The 21008-nt window shown below is 34.3% G+C and overlaps 1 protein-coding gene across 8 annotated transcripts in view; it reads right to left on the bottom strand.

Annotated features, from left to right (window-relative positions):
• The window catches only part of RhoGAP19D (Rho GTPase activating protein at 19D), a 569022-nt gene that overhangs the window by 519096 nt on the left and 28918 nt on the right, over positions 1-21008 (bottom strand). For all 8 annotated transcript variants that reach the window (XM_067113644.1, XM_067113647.1, XM_067113630.1 and 5 more), the window contains one exon: positions 4959-5019. The gene's annotated coding sequence lies outside the window, so the exon portion shown is untranslated. The remainder of the gene's footprint in view (positions 1-4958; positions 5020-21008) is intronic.

Raw genomic sequence — 21008 nt, 5'->3', positions numbered from 1 at the left:
CCCACCCCCTCCACCCCAACTATCTTTCCTCTCCCCATCCAGCCACTGGTTGACGACACGGCTAACCATGGAGCATATAACAACGACCGTGCCAACTAGATAAAACATCCATGGCTGGCAATCCGGTGTCACTGTATGGTGACCAGACCCTTACAGACCCTTTCGACGTGTGCCACTCTTGACCTGACCAAGTGGGTTCCCTCGTGCAAATAAGTGACACCAGAGGATGATGTGGATATTATAAGGGTCAGGCGGGCACGGGGAGGGTAGTGGATGGATATGTCTCCATTGGGGTTGGGGAGAAGTTGAGGGAAGGGGGGAGGGGACGTAGGTAGAGGACGGAGATGACCAATTGTGATAATGACCTCAGTGTCAATCCCACCCTAATGTCCGCGCCAGACGCAAGTCATCTTATTTCTTCTGTGAAAATTGAATTCTCTGTTCGTTTATACATCTTTTTAAAATCTTAATTTGCAGATTCATAACAGACATAAATAAGACCTATGTCTTCTTTTTGCATATTCTTGGGCTGCGTCCAATTACGTGCGTGTAATATAGAATTTTACTGAACCGTACATTCGTGAGCCTTTCAGCAGGTAACCTATGAATGTGACAGTGACTGTTGTATTGTTTTTCTGAGAAACCATCTCCTTGGGGAGGGGAAACGGCTTAACGTTGAAAAAAATACATAAATACACACATACATTAAAAATAACTAACAATTAAAAATAACTCACAAATATTAATGAAAATCCTTGTCAATCAATGGATATAGGAAAATTGTCGCCCGAATAGAAAATATTAATCTAACTTTGGCCTCAAAATTTCAAAGGGGTCCTTGACAAGAGCCAATGTCATTATCTAAACGATTAGAATAAGGCCGTATTAAAATTAATTCTACTATCAGTTCTACTATCAGTCCCTCTTAGATATATAAAAATACATAATCATAAATGATTATAAAAGGCAAAGGGGCTCTTTCCCTTCTCAAGATTTTCAACCCTTTTCTACCCTCTACAAGCCCTTACCTTTCATGGCTATAACACTACATACAGTATTAACATGATAAGTAAGCAGATACACAGATAAAATAATAAAATGGGAAACTATTTTTAGAGACAAAATTTCTCTGGAAACATCCACAAGTGGAAACGTCCAGGGCATCACAAGGTCATATCAAGGTGTGATAAGAATAGTAAATTATCGACGCTGACATCCCTGACACGAGACCCCAAACCCCAAAATCATTGCTTTTCTTCCCTTCCTATTGCGAACTGACTCATTTACCTTGTAAAAAAATAATGAAAGACACGATTCTGTATTCCGAGTTTTAACAAGCACTTAATTGGATACAGAATAAAATGTAGGTAAGAATATGATCATTAGCTTACCAAGAAAATTCCCTTGGCCCCCATGAGTGTCATAGAGAAGGTGCATACTAAAACAATTCGCATATCGCCTAGATATAAAGTATCGTGAGGCAAATGCAGAGTGAAACAGAAATTCTTCCTCTGCTTAGACCCGAGACGGATTATATGCAAAGTCATCACAATTAAGCAATAGGTCACTCGAGAAGGACGCCATGAAGCACAATGTAATGATAAGTCTTAAACGAATAAATATGCAAAGTAAATAGAAGCAAAACACTTACAGGACAATTAAACGTCTGCAGACTTTTATTATTTAGCTAGAATGTTTTTGTTGGATGTTCTGAAGAAATCCAACGAAGAATAACATCATATTAATATAAAAAAAAACAATACACCAATCAACTAATAAAAATCTGGACTTATAACATTACAAAACATCTGAGAGCCATGATTCCAGGTTCATAATCTATTCCATGTCTTGGAATTTTTAGCACAATTCCACTTAAGGGAAAATAACTGCCCTGCCTAACTTCTTTGTATACTCAGAAGATGAAAAATCATTGCGAAAATCTCGTAATTTTATGAATATGGAATCAGGTGTTTGATCAACATTCATCAGCAGCATTTAAGACTAGTCTTCACTAGTTAAAGCATTTCTAGATTATCGAACAATTAATATCTCATTCTTAAGACAATATATATCTGTCCAAGACTTCATCTTCCACAATGAAACTTCTAAACACAAAAAACCTAGCGGACCACTTTATTCGAAATGCCTGTAAATTGGAAGAGTTATGAACTCTAAGTACGTCATTATTTAAAACGGAAAAAATATTTTGGCTCATTTAAACCAACATTCATCTTCAAAACCCCTACAGTCAGTCACCGAGGAGGTATTTTCAGATTCATTAAAATTCTCTCTCTCTCTCTCTCTCTCTCTCTCTCTCTCTCTCTCTCTCTCTCTCTCTCTCTCTCTAGCGGCTTCTTCAAACGACATTGTACTAAATTATGGAGATGAGCCGCGAAATGAGTCTATTACGCTAACTTTCCTTTGTAAACTAGAAGTCCGTGTAGCAACAGCATCTTTTATGATGAATGTTTAGGGATGACAATTACATTAAAAAACACTCTCTTGCTTATTTTCATCTTTTTTCATAAAGCCTATGACCCGAAGAAATTTTTTTATGTGAGTTGCTCTCCAGTTTTTCCGAGCAAAAGTTGCACTATTAGCCATTCACGTGAAACGAATTGATAGGGAGATTAAAACCTTAAAAACTACAGAAAATATTGGTATCATTTAATTGCCTAAAATTAACTATGCTTCCGGTAGGAACTTGTAGCGAAATTTTCTGCCATAATAGAACTCAAATTCATACCATCATAACCATAGTTACTACTACTACTACTACTACTACTGCCACTATCACTATCATTGTTTATAATAAGGGATTGTCGCTTTACCTTCTCAGTGCTAATTCCCTTTTCTTAAGTAGTGTAGCAACGCGTAATTTGACAGGAAAAACACTCCTAAGTAATTTAGAAAGTTTATTGAAAGAATGATTCGTAGAAAGACAATCTAGTTTCCTCTTTATCTCTTCAAAAAGAAAATGAGAGATAAGAGAGAGAGAGAGAGAGAGAGAGAGAGAGAGAGAGAGAGAGAGAGAGAGAGAGAGAGACCATCGTAAGTTAAAAAAGACCGATATGTTTTTAAAATAATAAAAAGGAAAATGAATATGACGATGATATTATATATATACATATATATGTAATATATATATATATATATATATATATATATATATATATATATATATATATATATATATATATATATATATATATATATAATCATACACTTATGACACTGAAAATTGATTAATTTATAGATAAAGCCAACATCTACCAAAGCAAGACAAATCTCGTCAAATAGCTGTCGCAACAAACCCATCAAGCCTGACAGATTCAGTCTGATCAAGATACGAGCCAATGAAGTCAGGAGGAATTACATCTACTTGCAGAAACTTTATGAAGACGGATGGAAGATGATCTTAGGCGGGACAGTATCAAAACTGCCCGAGAAACCCATCAGATAACTAGGCCGCACCTGTGACTCAGTCAGCAAGCAGAGATAAGAATGCATTCAAAGGCATGCGCATGAACGGTTTATTATACGAGAGGCACCATTTGAAGCTGTTAATCCAACTAATCTCTTCATCCAAGTCCTCTGAAGTGATATGTTTATGAGAACGGCGGGAAATAACTTCACTGTGTTCGGCATCTGTTCTCCGGCGATCGTTTATTATTGTAGAGATTCGTAGGTTAATCAAATTTACGGACCCGAAAATATCATCTATAAATGTGTGATGGTTTTGAACATTTAAATCAAAGCATTTGAACTACTTTAAACGCATTATCTTATTCCCTCATTTTCATATACACACAGGATAAAGCTATGTAAACCTTTATACAACAGTTCGCATAATTTTGTATGTATTGCACAGTATGTAGCATAATCAGTTACACATGCTCACTTATACTAAACAAACATACACACATATATACATACATACAAACTTATATATATATATATATATATATATATATATATATATATATATATATATATATATATATATACATATATATGTACTTTATATATATATATATATATATATATATATATATATATATATATATATATATATATATATATATATATATTAACAGACATTAAGCTACTAATGTTTAATGCCACTCAACCACGGAATGCCATAACAAGAAGGGGGAATCTATAAGTGATAAGCGATTCGTCACCAGGGAGAATAGAACCCCCAAATGTCCGGGAAACGGCGTAACCACAGGGCTATCAAGACAGCCCGATGGTTACCATCACTGAAAATCGCCGTTTCCCAACCATTACGGGGTTCGAGACTCCCTGGTGACGAAACGCTTATTCATTTATAAATTCGCCCTTCGGGTCAAGTTATTCCGGCGTTGAGTGAATTAGATATTAAACGACATTTGTAGCTCCATGTCTGTGAACATACATATGTATAAAAATGCATATATTTGTATGTATGTATGTATGTTTATATGGTGTGTGAGCATGTTTATCCGATTACGCTACATATAAATGGTGTATGTAACAAAAAAATTATACATAACATATACATATAAATATATTCATATATATATATATATATATATATATATATATATATATATATATATATATATATATATATATATATATATATATATATATATATGTATAATATATATATATATATATATATATTATGGATATATAAATATATATATACATATATATATACATACATATATATATATATATATATATATATATATATATATATATATATATATATATATATATATATATAATATATATATATATTTATGTATATACAGTATATATATATATTATGCCTTTCGTAGTAGAAACAAACGAATGCCACAAGACTCATAACCAATTCAAGAGCGACAAAATGTGGAAATCAGGTAATAGATTAATAATAGAAATATAAACATCTTATTTTTAAAATTCGACGAATGAAAACATCCTACCTTATTTAATGAAGATCCTCTTTAAAGCTTTCCTTCCTCATACATGTCTCTGCCATGATGCCTGGAAGTGAATAAAAAAATAATATAAACATTGTTAATCCATTGACAGATTTCAGAGCCTTACCTCGTTAAAGAAAAAGAAAATTCTGACGAAGAACTAAACAAATTGATAAATTTCCATAAGAGTTTAGTTTAATATGAACCTTTCATATATATATACCTGCATATATGCGTAACCCCAACAGACATTTTTAAACCTCGAGAAGTTTTAGTATATAACTAAAATTAAGTAACATGAGCAAACTAAAATAACTTGTACAGTGATATAATGTAAGTGTGATTGAATATCTTGGTAGCAAGAGTGCGTTATCTTATGAATGCTCAGGGAACGATCAAAACAATATATTTGCCTTGAGACTGCAAATGGGCTTTTCTGTACTTCCACTTTTATTTCTACGAAGTAATCATTGAAAACGAACAGCGTATTTCCTTTGGTTGATTTCATAATCACAGAATGCCTTGTGTATAATGTTTATTGGCAATTGAAATAAGTTAGTGTTTTTATCATAATATAAACTGATAAAAGAATATGACCACATGCTTACAAATACTAAACTTAAAATCAATTAATAGAAATTTAAGCAATCTCTATGACTGGAGTTGGCTACAATGAACAAATTTGGCAAAATTTTCAAAAGCAAGCACAAGCCTTTCACATTAGTGTATTTGTGAGAACGACCACTTGATGCAGTTAAGTGAAATTTGTAAACAGTTTTGGTGAAAGAAGAAAAGAAAGCAAGAGTGACGAAAAAGGTTCCAAACAATCAAAAGGGGGAAATTCTTCATTGAACAGATGACACCCTTTGCACCGCTTACAAACCCGGGTCAGTGTTGCCACTTCCTGTAACAATGAGAGGGTATTTGTACCCTATTGTTGTTTAATTTGTTGGTATGCAGCTCTCCCAGTGTACAGCAGAGTCGATGATTTGCTGATCTGCATTTCTTTTGCAACGAGTACATTTTGTTTCTTTCAGTGTGTTCCGTAATGCAATCTTGTATTCTTGTAACACGAACCAAAGACTTTATCACAGAGAAATGTTTAAGGAATGTCAATGCATCTCTAAAAACATTTTTTTTATTATTTAGAACTTGTCCTTTATCATATTCCATTTTCATGTAAGAGAATGGCGCCAACATTATCAGTCTCCATAATCATCATTAAAACAATTATTCAATAAACATTAGCATCTAAGCAAGTGAATGTCCTAATACATTTTCCTATGTATCAAAGTATTAATGAAATACGGTAACACAATTATCACCATTTCCTTCATCATTATTACAATTATTTTATAAATATTTACCATGAACATTGATAGTAAATTTGCCTTAAAATCTTAAAATCTCATCACAAGAAACAAAGATTTCAGTCCTTTTAAATATACATATATCTACGGCATTACTATAACTAACGTTTTCATTACTGTTGACATATTGATTATGAATACGTCTAAGTCCATAATCATAATCATCACTGTACTCCACCACTTTTTATTTAAATACCTGCCATTCATTACCATGAGTGCATTAATGATTTATCAAAATACCTGGTATTTGTCAACATCAATAGTGGAGTGTAATTAATAACGCTATTAAAATCAACGGCACTAACCTATCCTTAGTATAATAATTAAGATGAATTTCTCAGAATATCTGGAATACCTTCCACAGTGACCACTTACAACATCCAGTCAAATCATTCCTTTGGCTTCAGGTAGCGGAAGCACTAAGGAAGCTTTAAGGAAGCACTATTATTGCGCCTCAGGACAAATAGAGGCTCTTGTTTTGTTCCAACGTCATCATTTTCTTCATAACTTTAACCTTTACCTGTTTTTTCCCCCCTCCACTAACTTCCTTCTTTATTTCACTAATGAAAAAATGTCAAGTAAAATGACATGAATATTTTCAACAACAGTAATAATCAGCGCCACTTCATAACTGTAGACATATTCACTTCACAAAAACAGCTTCGTGGAAAATAACATTTAACGAAGAAAGAAAGAAAATAATAACGGATAAACACAAGAAATCGTCTGAGAGAGAACAGGAGTAAACAGCTTTTTAAACAGTATACTTAAGACTAAACAAGGAGAGAAAAAACACAACCTCCAGTAGTTCCATTCTCGACTACCTATTGTATATAACAGTATCTCATTGGATATATGTAGCGGCTGTTAACCCTGTAACAATCAATACGATGCAAGAATTCTAACTGTCTGGAGCATCCGTCGCCAATACCTTAACCAGCTATATTTTTTTTTTTTGCGATACATATACTCTCGTTAAAATGAATAAACATGAGTCTTTCTCATTAATTCAGTATCCTGTTTTTTTTAAGTATCTCAGATATGAGATACCTCAGTACCTCATATCTCTGATGCATTCTCATATAAATCTAACTTTCTAAATGTTTTTAACCATTATTGCACCTTTTACATCTTCAGTTTTTGTTCATGTATCAGTGGATATAATATTCTGTGAAAGTTTGGCTTGCAAGCTAAAGGGCTTTTAGGGTTTACTCCATATATTAATAATAAACATGCTATGAAACATGCTTCATTGAAACTGAAGGACAGTATGTAAATCTGAATTCATAAAAAAAAAATATCTTCCGTCGAACAGCTAATTTCTTTCCAGCATCGTGCAGGCTTGTACAATTGTATTTTGCACTTTACAATTACAAACTCTTATAGTCACAATCTGTGTTAGTAACCATTGCATAAAAACTAACCACTGGATGATTATAAAGAGGAAAACCACACTGATAATGATAATAGTGATATATTTTATAAACTTCGCTCTCTGTATTACCTGGGGCAAAAAAAAAATTCATTTTTGGAAGTTTTATCTTTCCACCCCTAAGGGTTCTTCCTGGCTTTTTTTATTCAGAATGGATCAAATATGTTGATGCCAACGTGAATAACATAAAACTTTTAATCCAGTTCTTATCACTGTTTTTGTTAGTTCCAACAAAAGGATTATGAGGGAAAGGAGATTGGTAGGAGATATGTAAGAAATCTCTCAAAATATCTTCCCGATTTGTTTTCCATAGTTTTCCTGACATCTAATTATTTTTCTTGACATATAATTTTTCCTCATTTGTTCCGTTATTCTATGAAGAGGACGGAAAGAGAGATAAAAAGACTAAAGATCGTACGTATATGTCTGTCACCATGTCCGAATTTTGAGATGCGAGTACGAGGGAATATCCATGTTCTGATGACAAGCGCTGAATCAAGTAAGGTGATTAAAAACATATTAAATCAATGCGTCCTTGCTTTGCTGAATTATGCACACCATTGTATTCAAAACCAATACGCCATGCTTGACTACACTCAGCTTAATTGAATCTGTGTTTTGTGATGGTACATGTTTAACAACTATTGGTATTGAAGACAGATGAGTAATATTGACCATTTTATAGAATTCAAAACTGAATTCTGGACTATTTTTAGGCTACTGTATTTATAAAAATAACTACTTTATTTTCATCTACACGATGTTTATAACAGACTATCAGGCAGTGTTTAGAATATATATATATATATATATATATATATATATATATATATATATATATATATATATATATATATATATATATATTCTAAAGCAAGATTAACAGACCCATATCACCTCTGGGGAGCAACCTTAAAATGGTAGACAGATCGCCATCCAAGTTGTTATATATATATATATATATATATATATATATATATATATATATATATATATATATATATATATATATATATTCTAAAACAAGTTAACAGCCCCATATCACCTCTGGGAGCAACCCTTAAAATGGTGGACAGATCGCCATCCAAGCGTTTTTGACCAAGTAAATTCTGATTATATAGTGACTGTGCGAATAATCTTATGTAATACTACAAAACAAGGGAGTCCGACAAAAGTTAATGTTTCGGAGCCTTCAGTTAAATTCTCAGCTCCCCATTACATTAGACTACCATGTAAAAGGAAAATTATGAAAATTTAATCATGACCGAAAACTTGTTTATAAGCCTGTCCCTTGGAATTCCATACGCCATGCTTTAAAATTCAATCAAACTTAAGAAAATAGTGCATTCATTTCAGAATGCTGGTTTGCTCCCTTACAGCACCATAAAAGTGTATATAGAGAGAGTAAATCGGAAAAACGGAAGCTCGAATGGTATTTCTTAACATAATAGATTTTCACCAACAAAAGAAACTTAATGAAATGAAAAGAGGCTGCTGCCCTTAATTTTTGACCCTAAGAAAGCATTCAAATCATACAATATAACTTCCTGAGTAGAATATTCGTGGATTGCTGCCTAGGTTTTCAATAATATAAAATTTCCTATAATTAGATAAATTTCTACAGATTTTTCAAGTACGGTATGCAGAAGAATATATACGCGAGCATTAGTGTTATCCCTTGACCTCATAATAAAATAAGTCCATTCCATCATTACAACCAACCAGCCGCCAAAAGGTAAACTGCGTTGTTAAATAAATATTAGGTAACACGATATTAGCTCGAAAAGATGTACGCGATAACACTGTCTAGACAAACAACACCAACCTGAGAACCGCATTTGCTCTCACAATTCGCGCCAAGATTGAAACAACTTGCAGAAACATTTAGCGCCATAAAAGACGAAATTGCAAATAATGCTCAAGCCAAAAGAAGTTTGCCGTAGCGTACAAAATACTGTTGTTTCCTCATTATCAAGGACATCGAAATGCACGTGCTAACTTCAAATTCATTGTTCGAAAGAGTCAACATTATGAAAATCAGGTTGATTTTCAATGAGGTATATATATATATATATATATATATATATATATATATATATATATATATATATATATATATATATACACACACATATGTGTAATTGTAATAGCCACAATGCCCTCTTAACTTTCTCGAATTCTTCGCGCTTTTTTTTTTAAGAGGGTATTGTGGCTATTACAATTACATATGTTTCTGGTAAAAAGTGACCAGTATTTCTACATATAAATATATATATATATATATATATATATATATATATATATATATATATATATATATATATATATACGTTTCTTTACAATAAAATGATAAAATTGAAAATAATAATGATACAATTCTATATGAAGATAAAAATTTTGACTTCCGCCGTTAGTAGTTGCCTTGATTAATCAAGCTTTATAAAACGAGAGGAATTTCATAAGCAATACAAGAAAGTCGTCTTCACTGGAAAGTACTGCTCAGAGCGACACAATGAATCAGTTTCAGTACAGGGAGGCAAAAAGCCTGGCAGGTGTTCTCCACGAGCTGCTAGAAATCGAGTCTCGTGGCAGATATTATGAATGGGGCGATGCAGGAAGGAACAGCGAAGCGAAGACCTTAGAGTGACTTCAGGTTTTAGCTGCAGAATGGTAAATGTAATAAATAAACAATAATGGACTTAACTGATAGTATACTAGTGTAAAGGACAAAAGAATAATTAACTTTAAGGAAATGGAAAAATGGGCGCTACTTTGGCTCGTTATCTACGCGTCACCTCCGAGTTGCTAGTACTACAGTAAACATGGTGGAAGCTCAATGGGACGCCGTGTTTAGTACTAGCACCTCGGGGATCAAAGATACCGTTTATTACTATAATTTGTTGACCATTCAATATAGAAATGGGTGTATATAGTATTTTGATCCCAGAGGAGCTAGTACTGAACACGGTGTCCCATTGAGCTTCCGCCAATTTTAGTACTAGCATCTCAAAGTAGCACCGAAAAGTGATACCATGTTCGCAAAAGAAATTTTTTACAGTGCGGAAATTAAGTTACTTTATAACGCGCAAATCACCACAAATTTTAAATAACCAGAGCAATAGAATTTTACATGAGCTTAATAAATGCACTCGACAAAGTTTTGGAAAGGGAATAAACATTAACGAATCTAATGCAAAAAAAAAAAACAAAAAAAACAATGTGACGTCAAAAGGAGCTCAACCAAAGATAAGTTAAGAAGTCGGCACAACACTGACATAAAAGTGTAATAAAGGGGTTTTATTGACTTCAACCCAAAGAGGAGAGAATCAAGTGGCAAGATAAACGTTTATTCAAGGTATCCGGGTTGTAAAAATATTATGCTTTCAAGAATACATTAATGACAATGCATGAATTCCAATGCAAATGCATAAACTATCTGCATGCTCATTTGCATAAATGCAATTATCTGAGTGTGTGTCTGTATGTATGTATGAATGTCAAATCTTAAGCCACAAGTATCGCTTATAATAGAATTCATAATGTCTCGGCAATACCCTACACCCAAAGAGTGATCATATTATTGTCTACTGTTGTTTCTAAACAGGCCACCATTCGAATCCCGGCCGGCGCAGAAGCACTTATTAATTATAATTTCCTTTCGATGTAATTTACATCCTACCTATCTTGAATTCGATATTAAACGATATTTGTTGATTTAATATTTGTGAATACATAAAAGTCATACGTATATAAGTGACAAAAATTCGTATATGCACAGTTGCACAGTATATACTGTACATATGTATACTGTAATATACATAAATATATATACATACATACATACATACATATATATATATATATATATATATATATATATATATATATATATATATATATATATATATATATATATATATATATATATATATAAAACAGTCTGTCATTTGAATTCATTTCTCTCCCCATGCCTCATTTCCATCTTCTCCCACCCGCATCTATCACTCACACCTGTTCAGGACGAGGAGGAGGAGGAGGAGGAGGAAGAGTGGGGAAGGCTCTCTCTCCCCAAGATGCCCCTCGGAAAACACTCATCATTTTCATCTCTTCATATTTCACCATATCCTGAACCACGACTTCTTTGCTTGGCTCAGTGCCACCGGTTGCACGGAGTTTAACAACTTCCTCTCAATCCCTTGTTTCTTTCTTCTCTTTACTTTATTGGATTATGAAATGAAAAAGTAAGTTTTCTTTAATTTCAATATAATTTATTTTCCCGGGAATATACAAGGGTGGGGCAATTTAGAATTCTGAGACAGATTTTTCAGTCGTAATGATAAAATGCAAGTAGTAAATTTGTCAATTCTTAATTTTTTAATACAGTCTCAGTATAAACATAGACACATATTAAAAACACATTATATATATATATATATATATATATATATATATATATATATATATATATATATATATATATATACATATATATATAGATAGATAGATAGATATAGAGACATATATAAATACTAGCTGACCAAACAGGCGCTGCCCGGGAAAACTCATGAATGACAGTCTATGCGTAGGGGTAGGGAAAAGTGAAAGGGGATGGGATGGGGACGGGGAAGGGAGGGGAAGGGGAGGGGGAGGGAAGAGGGAAAGGGGGGTGAGGGAAGAGGGAAAAGGGAGGGAAGGGCTTGTGTTGACGGTCCGACTGACAGTTCTATTTTTTTCATGCGAACTTCCACCCTTCGAACAGGCGTGGGTGAACTGACAGGTATTACTGTTGTGACTGTCCCTTTTGTCCAAGTATTACTGTAGTGACTGTGCCTTTTATCTAGGTATTACTATAGTGACTGTCCCTTTTATCCAGGTATTACTGTGCTGTCTGTCCCTTTCATCTAGGTATCATTGTGATGACTGTCCCTTTTATCCAAAAATTACTTTGGTGACTGTCCCTTTTATCCAGGTATTACTGTTCTCTGTCCCTTTTATCCAGGTATTACTGTGGTGACTGTCCCTTTTATCTAGGTATTACTGTGATGACTGTCCCTTTTATCCAGGTATTACTGTGCTGTCTACACATTTAACCAGGTATTACTGTATTGTCTGTCCCCTTCAACCAGGTATTACTATACTGTCTGTGCCTTTTATCCAGGTATCACTGTGATGACTGTCCCTTTTGTCCAGAATTTACTATGGTGATTGTCCCCTTTAGCTATATTACTGTGCTATCTGTCCCCTTCAACCAGGTATTACTGCACTGTCTGTCCCTTTTATCCATATATTACTGTGGTGACTGTCCCTTTTATCCAGGTATTACTGTGGTGAATGTCCCTTTTATCCAGGTATTACTATGCTGTCTGTCCCCTTTAATGAGGTATGACCGTGCTGTCTGTCCCCTTTAACCAGGTATTAATCTACTGTCTATCCCTTTTAGCCAGGTTTTGATATGCTGTCTGTCCCTTTTAACCAGTTATTACTGTGCTGTTTGTCCCCTTTAATCAGTTATTACTGTACTGTCTGTCCCTTATGTCCAGGTATTACTGTGGTGACTGTCCCTTTTATCCAGATATTACTGTGCTGACTGTCCCTTTTATCCAGATATTGCTGTACTGTCTGTCCCCTTTGTCAAGGTATTACTGTGGTGGCTGTCCCTTTTATCCAGATATTACTCGGCTGTCTGACCCTTTTATCTAGGTATTACTGTGTAACCCGTAGAGTTATTTACCACATAAGTTGCAAAGGGAAGGGGGAAGGGGCGGGGGTATGGGTTTGAAACCTTCCCTATTATCTAAGTTGAGTCAAATGGTGGCCAAGTCCTAAATTTTGTCCAGATCGGTCAAGCGGTTCGGATTTCTATAGCGCACAAATATACAAACAAACATACAAACATTCACTCTTATACATAAGATATATATGTATACAGTATGTGTGTGTGTTTGTGTTTGTCTCTGTACGCGGCAGCAAATTACAATAATCATCTCCATGATCAAAGAATTGTGGAAGACATTTCTTGCTTTCGTTTATATCACGAGCGATAAAAAAATAATGTCTAATTGGATGCAGAACGAAGAGTCATTCTCCTTTATTGAGAGACGCGGCCGACGGCTTGTAACTTATCAAAATGAGGACATGGAGGGGGATATACGGTGTATTCGTGTGTGTGTGTGTGTGTGTGTGAGAGAGAGAGAGAGAGAGAGAGAGAGAGAGAGAGAGAATTGGGAATATTTCTGTTTAAGTATGCAAGAAATCACAGAGATTACCCAAAACATTATGACTTTCAGGCGTTTTACAGCCCTGTTGGCAAGGGCGCCATGGCAATGAGACGGCACCGCAGGAGGAGGACGACGTCGAGTAGAAGAATCATTTAGGGAATAATCACATCCATAATTATGGGGTGGATAAGAGATAAAGGAGAACCCGAATGGGAGCGAGTGCGCACGCTTGTGCCCAAGTGCTTGAGTGCGCGCTTGAATCATGCATGCCCATCCAGGTGGCAGCTGATGAGGGCTTTTGTCTGTAGTATAAAACTGCTTTCATCTCCATTACTTGGTTGGCAAACTCACTGCTAGGTGGGGGTCCCGCTTTTTTTATGTTTTTGAACGCAGAATGATAACACATTCGTAAATATAATAAGAAGTAATTTTAATGAAACCAGCCGCTATCCGTCCTCTTAAAATTTGATTTTGTGAGGGATTTAATGTAATAATACGTCACTACACGTCAGAGTACGATCTAAAGAAAAATTGTCGTCTTCAAACTTCCGAATTTCTCTTGAACTTCATCATACAAATGGACCCAGTGAAACTGAGCATTCACTGCAAGAGAGCGAAATGATAATTATAAAAAGGAAGCCTACATACCCATATAATATGCCACATCTGTTACCACTACTTCTACCGCTACTTAATAATAATAATAATAATAATAATAATAATAATAATAATAATAATAATAATAATAATGCTTTGTTGATAATAATGAACAGTATATTTATACCCACATAATGTAATAAATTTGCATAGTACCTACGAAATCCTTTCCAGAGTTCTCTCAAATGTCGCGTAAAACTCAAAGCTTTGCATAACAAAAGTATTTGGAGACAGATATCCTCTGCCAAGTCTGTGTAACCACACCCCAAAAATCCCTTCTCCGAAAAAGTCAGGGCCCTGTCTCTCTTCAAATCCAATCATTTGTTGTCAGTCACAAGAACCAGCTTTGGTATAATGTTCGTAAAATTCCACACCTATCCTTTTCCTTAATCCTGCCAACAAACACCTTACAGCAAGGGGTGTTATGAAGTACATTCTGAACATGATCTACCATTTAATATTAAAACAACCCCTAGTGCCGTCAGTGCATCTCACGCGGTGCTCTGCAGGAATTACTTAAGGTTCTTTGCAGAGTACCTTTGGCCCCTAGCTGTAAACCTTCATTCCTTTCACTATACCTCTGTTCTTGTACTTTTTCTTCAATCTTACTTTCCACTCTTTCATAATAATTGTTTAAACATTATTTCCACCGCTAAATGACCTCATAGGTCCCCATGCTTGGCATTTCATATTCAAATAAATATTAAAACAAGCGTCATAACAAACTTAGGTCACTGACGTCCAAGATAAATTATTAGCTACAGTCAATCTGGAATAGAAGTTATCCAAACCACAGAAAAAAATCTCACACCAGCATCTAAAGTGCTCATTCTTGAGCAAAAAACAAGCAAAGATACAAACGTAAAAAGACGTATCAATAAATAACTATGGATAAAAATAAACCAGGAAACAAAAGTGAAACTGTAGCAATGAATTTTTCAGGAAAACGCCAGAGGAATTAACTTTATGTAATCTAGCATTGCTATATTTACTCTTTCTATTCCTGGTAGAGTAAAAGTGGCCATACTCTTATGGGAAAAAAATTAACTTAACTTGAACAAAGTCGAGACGAAGTCAATTTCCAGTGACGGATGCCTTAATGTAAGGGCATCATTTAACAGACTTCTATACTTCAAACTCATGAAAAACAAAGAACGCTTTTGTTGTGAGAGTTTTTCTCGTGTTTGTTAAGTGATGATGATAATGACAAGGACAACAACGACGGTTCTAATATGCCCATCACTCACAATTCAAATCAGACATCAACCAAAATTCTAGAGAAAGCTGATTTTTTTTTTAGCATAGCAGTTAAAAATGGAAATGAGGGCGGGGCCCGCAAAAAGGGATGACACTACATCTTTCGTCTTGTGAGATGCCTCTTCAGGAGGTGCTGAAAGAAATATGGGCTTGATAAATGTCCGTATGGAAATTTTTGAGATGGAGTGATGAAAAGGCACGTTGACAATATTATGTATTGCACTGTATATGAGTCTATATATATATATATATATATATATATATATATATATATATATATATATATATATATATATAGATAGATAGATAGATAGATAGATAGATAGATAGATAAGCATATGTATGTGTGTGTGTCTGTCCTGTGTCACTGTGCGCAAAGTGAATATTTCTGGAGTCATAATACAAGCTGAAAATCATATCAAAACATAACAAAAAATATTCAGCCAGAAAACAAAATACAAAAAAACAAAAATCTGACACTGAAGTAAAGACGCTGAGTAAAGAGAAAATAGTCTCCAGCAACAAAACAAACATCATAGTAGTACAAGCAATTATATTAATCTCTCTCTCTCTCTCTCTCTCTCTCTCTCTCTCTCTCTCTCTCTCTCTCTCTCTCTCTCTCTCTCTCCCTCATGAGAAGCTGGGAGAAGGCGCTTCATACAACAGAAATATTGCCACAAAATAAATTCCATTTATGCGTGAATTATCTTATAGGACTCTAAAATACATTGGACACACGAGTTTCTTTCAGTTTCTACCTTCTTGCGAAGTATAAGAATGATACAGTTACAATCTTTGTGGCTATGCCTGTGATCGTTGTATTTGGACAGAATTTTGTTTTAAGACTATCACTGTCGCACGTGAGGCCACAGGTTGCGGGTTAAAGGTACTTCAGGCACAAAACGGCAGTAATAACAGAATAGAGCATTAACAGCGTAAAACTCCACGTTGACCTGCTCACTTAAATGGCACTGCACCATTCACTTGTTTTCTTGTACGCAATCTCCCGCGTCCTGAATATTAAGATCCTTTATTCCAACACTTCTGACCAACCCAACACCTTATAGGTAGTCATCTCCCCCCATCCCATTGGGACTTCATAGTTATTTTCCTCACACCATTCCTTTAAGAAAAGCAAACCTCCTAATGAAGTGCTGTATTATTTCACCTACTCGAGCCTATTTACCACGCTGTTTCTCAACCACCCCTATTTACTCACCATATGCAATGTACATAAATAATATATATATATATATATATATATATATATATATATATATATATATATATATATATATATATATATATATATATATATACAGGCAGAGAAGAACAGAAAAATTTCTCAACATATGTTAAAAAGAAGTGGGTGCAGGAAAACAAGCAGATTCCAAGTGCAGTAATTTAACTACGTTTCGTGACCTTTTGTCACATCATCAGGGACATCTATAAATGAAAATTCAGACATTAGAGTGCTTTCAAAACATTAGGCAAGTATATGAAAATATATGCACTGAAATACACTTAAAAATTACGCTTAATCACCAAGCTACGGCTGTTCCACTGTTTATTCCCTAATTTGGTTGTTTATATTTTCGGTTCTCTGGTCGGGTATGTTTATATGAATTTTAGTGTGCTTTTACTCTTGCTCTGAAAGGTTGGTGTTTTTCCCCGCAAGTGTGTCTGTGATTTTACCTATTGGTTTTTATTCCCTTTTTATTGTGTAATTTTAAATTCTCTTCTTTTATGTTTAGTGTATGTGTAATTTATTGCATAGCTTTTAGTGTGTCTGTAATTTTACTTAGTGCCTAATTCATTTTTATATAATTTTAATTTCGTGGTTTTTTAAGAGTAATTTTTAAGTGTATTTCAGTGCATATATTTTCATATACTTGCCTAATGTTTTGAAAGCACTCTAATGTCTGAATTTTCATTTATAGATGTCCCTGATGATGTGACAAAAGGTCACGAAACGTAGGATTAAATTACTGCACTTGAATCTGCTTGTTTTCCTACACCCACCTTTTAATATATATATATATATATATATATATATATATATATATATATATATATATATATATATATATATATATATATATATGTGTGTGTGTGTGTGTGTGTGTGTGTGTGTGTGTGTGTGTAGAGAAAGAGAGAGTTGGGATTTAGAGTTAGGTTATGTGTTATGTATATATATATATATATATATATATATATATATATATATATATATATATATATATAGAGAGAGAGAGAGAGAGAGAGAGAGAGAGAGAGAGAGAGAGAGAGAGAGAGAGAGATGGGGTTGGGGAAGGATGGCAAGCTATTTTGACATTACTCTAAAATCTTTTTTTCTAGGCTTTTTGAGATTTTATGTTTCAGTGCTTCCTTCGAAAGCACTCTGCCAATGGCCATGTTTCACCAATAAACTTACGTCAGCTTTAGCTCTCTAATGTTATCCTACTCTTATACAAGAAATCCTTGTACAGGACTTGAATTATGAAGAGCACTTTTATTTAAATGACGCTGGAAAAACTGTATTTTTCATGAAAATTAACGTTTATTTCCAGTAAGAACTACGGAGAATATTCCCAAAAGACAGTGCAGAAACATGAAAAACTCAAATGTCATCTTATGAAAAGATCAGGTTATCCAAGTCAACATATGAAAGTCGAAACTTGACAACAGCTGCATACCAAGCTGGTAAGGTTAGCAAGTGTAGGCGCTCATTGAATTCTTGCACAAACGTAACCTAAGATAGTCAAAATAAAGGAGAACTCGCCTTAAAACTCGTGACGCAGCATCAAAAAATACAAAAGACAAAGGTAATACAAAATAAAAGGAGAACTTTTCTTAAAACGTAATGTTGATATAACCTAACGCGACATAAGAGATGAAAACAGAAGAAACAAATAAATGAAATGGTCACATACTAGAAGTGCAGTCGAACTCATGCTGTCATAGCCAAGACATACAGTAAAGATATCGAAAAAGAGAATATAAATAGCAAATGGCCTTGTCAAGTGTACTCTACTTCTTCTTCTTCTTCTTCTTCTTCTTCTTCTTCTTCTTCTTCTTCTTCTTCTTCTTCTTCTTCTTCTATTCTAGAAGAAGTGAAGTGTACCCGAAGAAACGCATGCCTTGCAATGCAAATTCCCTCCAAGGATCATGGAGAAGTAGCTCTGTTTACGCCTCAACTCGTCATAAACATGGTTGCCAGTTTCAGCCAGATCTCAGGAGTAAACATTAATGGGATAAAGTAAAGTAAGAAGAAACCCTTGTCCTTGAGAATTATAAGTAGTTGCAGGCGTTGTTCACTCTCATCTCAAGTTATGTGGCCTCTTGCAATCTTGTTTAGCAAAGAATCCGAGATCGCCTGGCTTGCAACACACCGGAAAAGATATACCGCTCACCAGAGCATGGCTAAAAAATGAGAACAATGATGCGCTGTTGATCTATTTGTTCAAGTTGAGAAAATGAGTTATTAGAATAACTGTGAGATTCAATGCAACCTTGTGTTCGGACGAGGATAAATTACAATAGTTTATTTTACTGTATATAATTAATGTGCGCACACAAACAGACACACAGACAAACACACACACACACACACATGTATATATATATATATATATATATATATATATATATATATATATATATATATATATATACTATTACCCTACACGAGGGTGGTTACAGAGACAAACAACACAACGGTCACTGTCATATTCATACTTTAACTGGCTAAGCGAGGATAAGTCCTAAGTGCAGGAAACTTCCACAGCATTATCCGCACCATATACATACATACAAGTACGGCTCAGCAACATCGTAGAACCACCTTACACAACTGGGCCTATTTTCAAGCGCTCGCCCTCGTTCTTCCTAGAAATGAATGCCTTTCCGGTTTAGTAGCGCTTCCACTCAACCCATCTAGCACTTTCCGAGACCAACCTATCGTCCTCCAGTCTTCTCACATGACCAAACCATCTTACATCATTGACTCACCCTCTCGCTACTAACATCTTTACCACTTTTACCAGTCTCAACATTTCTTGTAATTTCAATTTTTCGTACATCACATATATTATCAAAACTATTTTGGTATTTTGGAATAAAAAATAAATAGGTAAATTGACTTAAAAATAAAAAATAATCATGGAGGTACTGAAAAAATAATATGGCAATAACAAATAAAAGACATACATATAACAATAGCTGAAAATCATCCTCCAAGGACGTCCAAGTCTTACGAAAAAGATGGGATTTTCAGGTCAGCTCTATGGGCCAACCCTTGACTCTTTCTCAAAACAATTTTTTTTATTTCATAGAAAAACAGTAAAAATACAGAAAAAATCTAGGAGAAAAGGCTGTAAATAAGAAAAATTTAAACATTAAAAATTTACGAAGTAAAATTTAAAAACTGAAAATATACGAAGTTTAAGAAAATGCAGAAAAGTAATTGCAAAATGTGACCCCTAATAATCTCTTATGATGAAATCTGTTACTGTTCAAACGTTATTTACGTAGAGCGAAAAGAACAAATCTGAATACATAATCCATCATCTTGCAACATGCAATTGTCGGTTCTCATGAATGCGTATTAAAGTAAAACGAATATATTGCCAGTATATATGAGGACTTTTGTAAGGGCAAGAGCAGAAACACGTCCTCAAAGTGAGAGGCAACAGCCAGTGATTCACTAGACCCTCGCCAGCAGAGCTAAGAAAGACGCCAACGTCTACGAATAATCCACAGCCACGGAACCACTGTAATAAGTCACTTCTCAAGAATAATAAAAAACACAACCTCATCAAAAATTCGTCCTGCCCTAAGAACACTGTTAATGCGTTATTCTTTTCCACATTAAAATAACACCAGTACTTCCTAAAAAATCAAGATTCTTTTGTCAGTATTTTCCTGGCTTCTCTATCTTTTCCCTGCTCTGAAAACGTTTGATACTTCCTCCCTTCTGACCAATTTATCCTCTCTTTCTCGCTAAATAAACCAATTCCGTACATGTGATACATCTTAGCATACATAAGAAACCCCTAAATGCTCATTCGTTGCAATTTTTCACTGCCTAGCAAAAATACATATTTTATAGATGGTTTGA

The sequence above is a fragment of the Macrobrachium rosenbergii genome, chromosome 12 (assembly GCF_040412425.1).
Source record: "Macrobrachium rosenbergii isolate ZJJX-2024 chromosome 12, ASM4041242v1, whole genome shotgun sequence".
NCBI lineage: Eukaryota > Metazoa > Arthropoda > Malacostraca > Decapoda > Palaemonidae > Macrobrachium > Macrobrachium rosenbergii.
The sequence above is the reverse complement of the archived record's forward strand: the minus strand, read 5'-3'. Positions and strand labels throughout refer to the sequence as shown.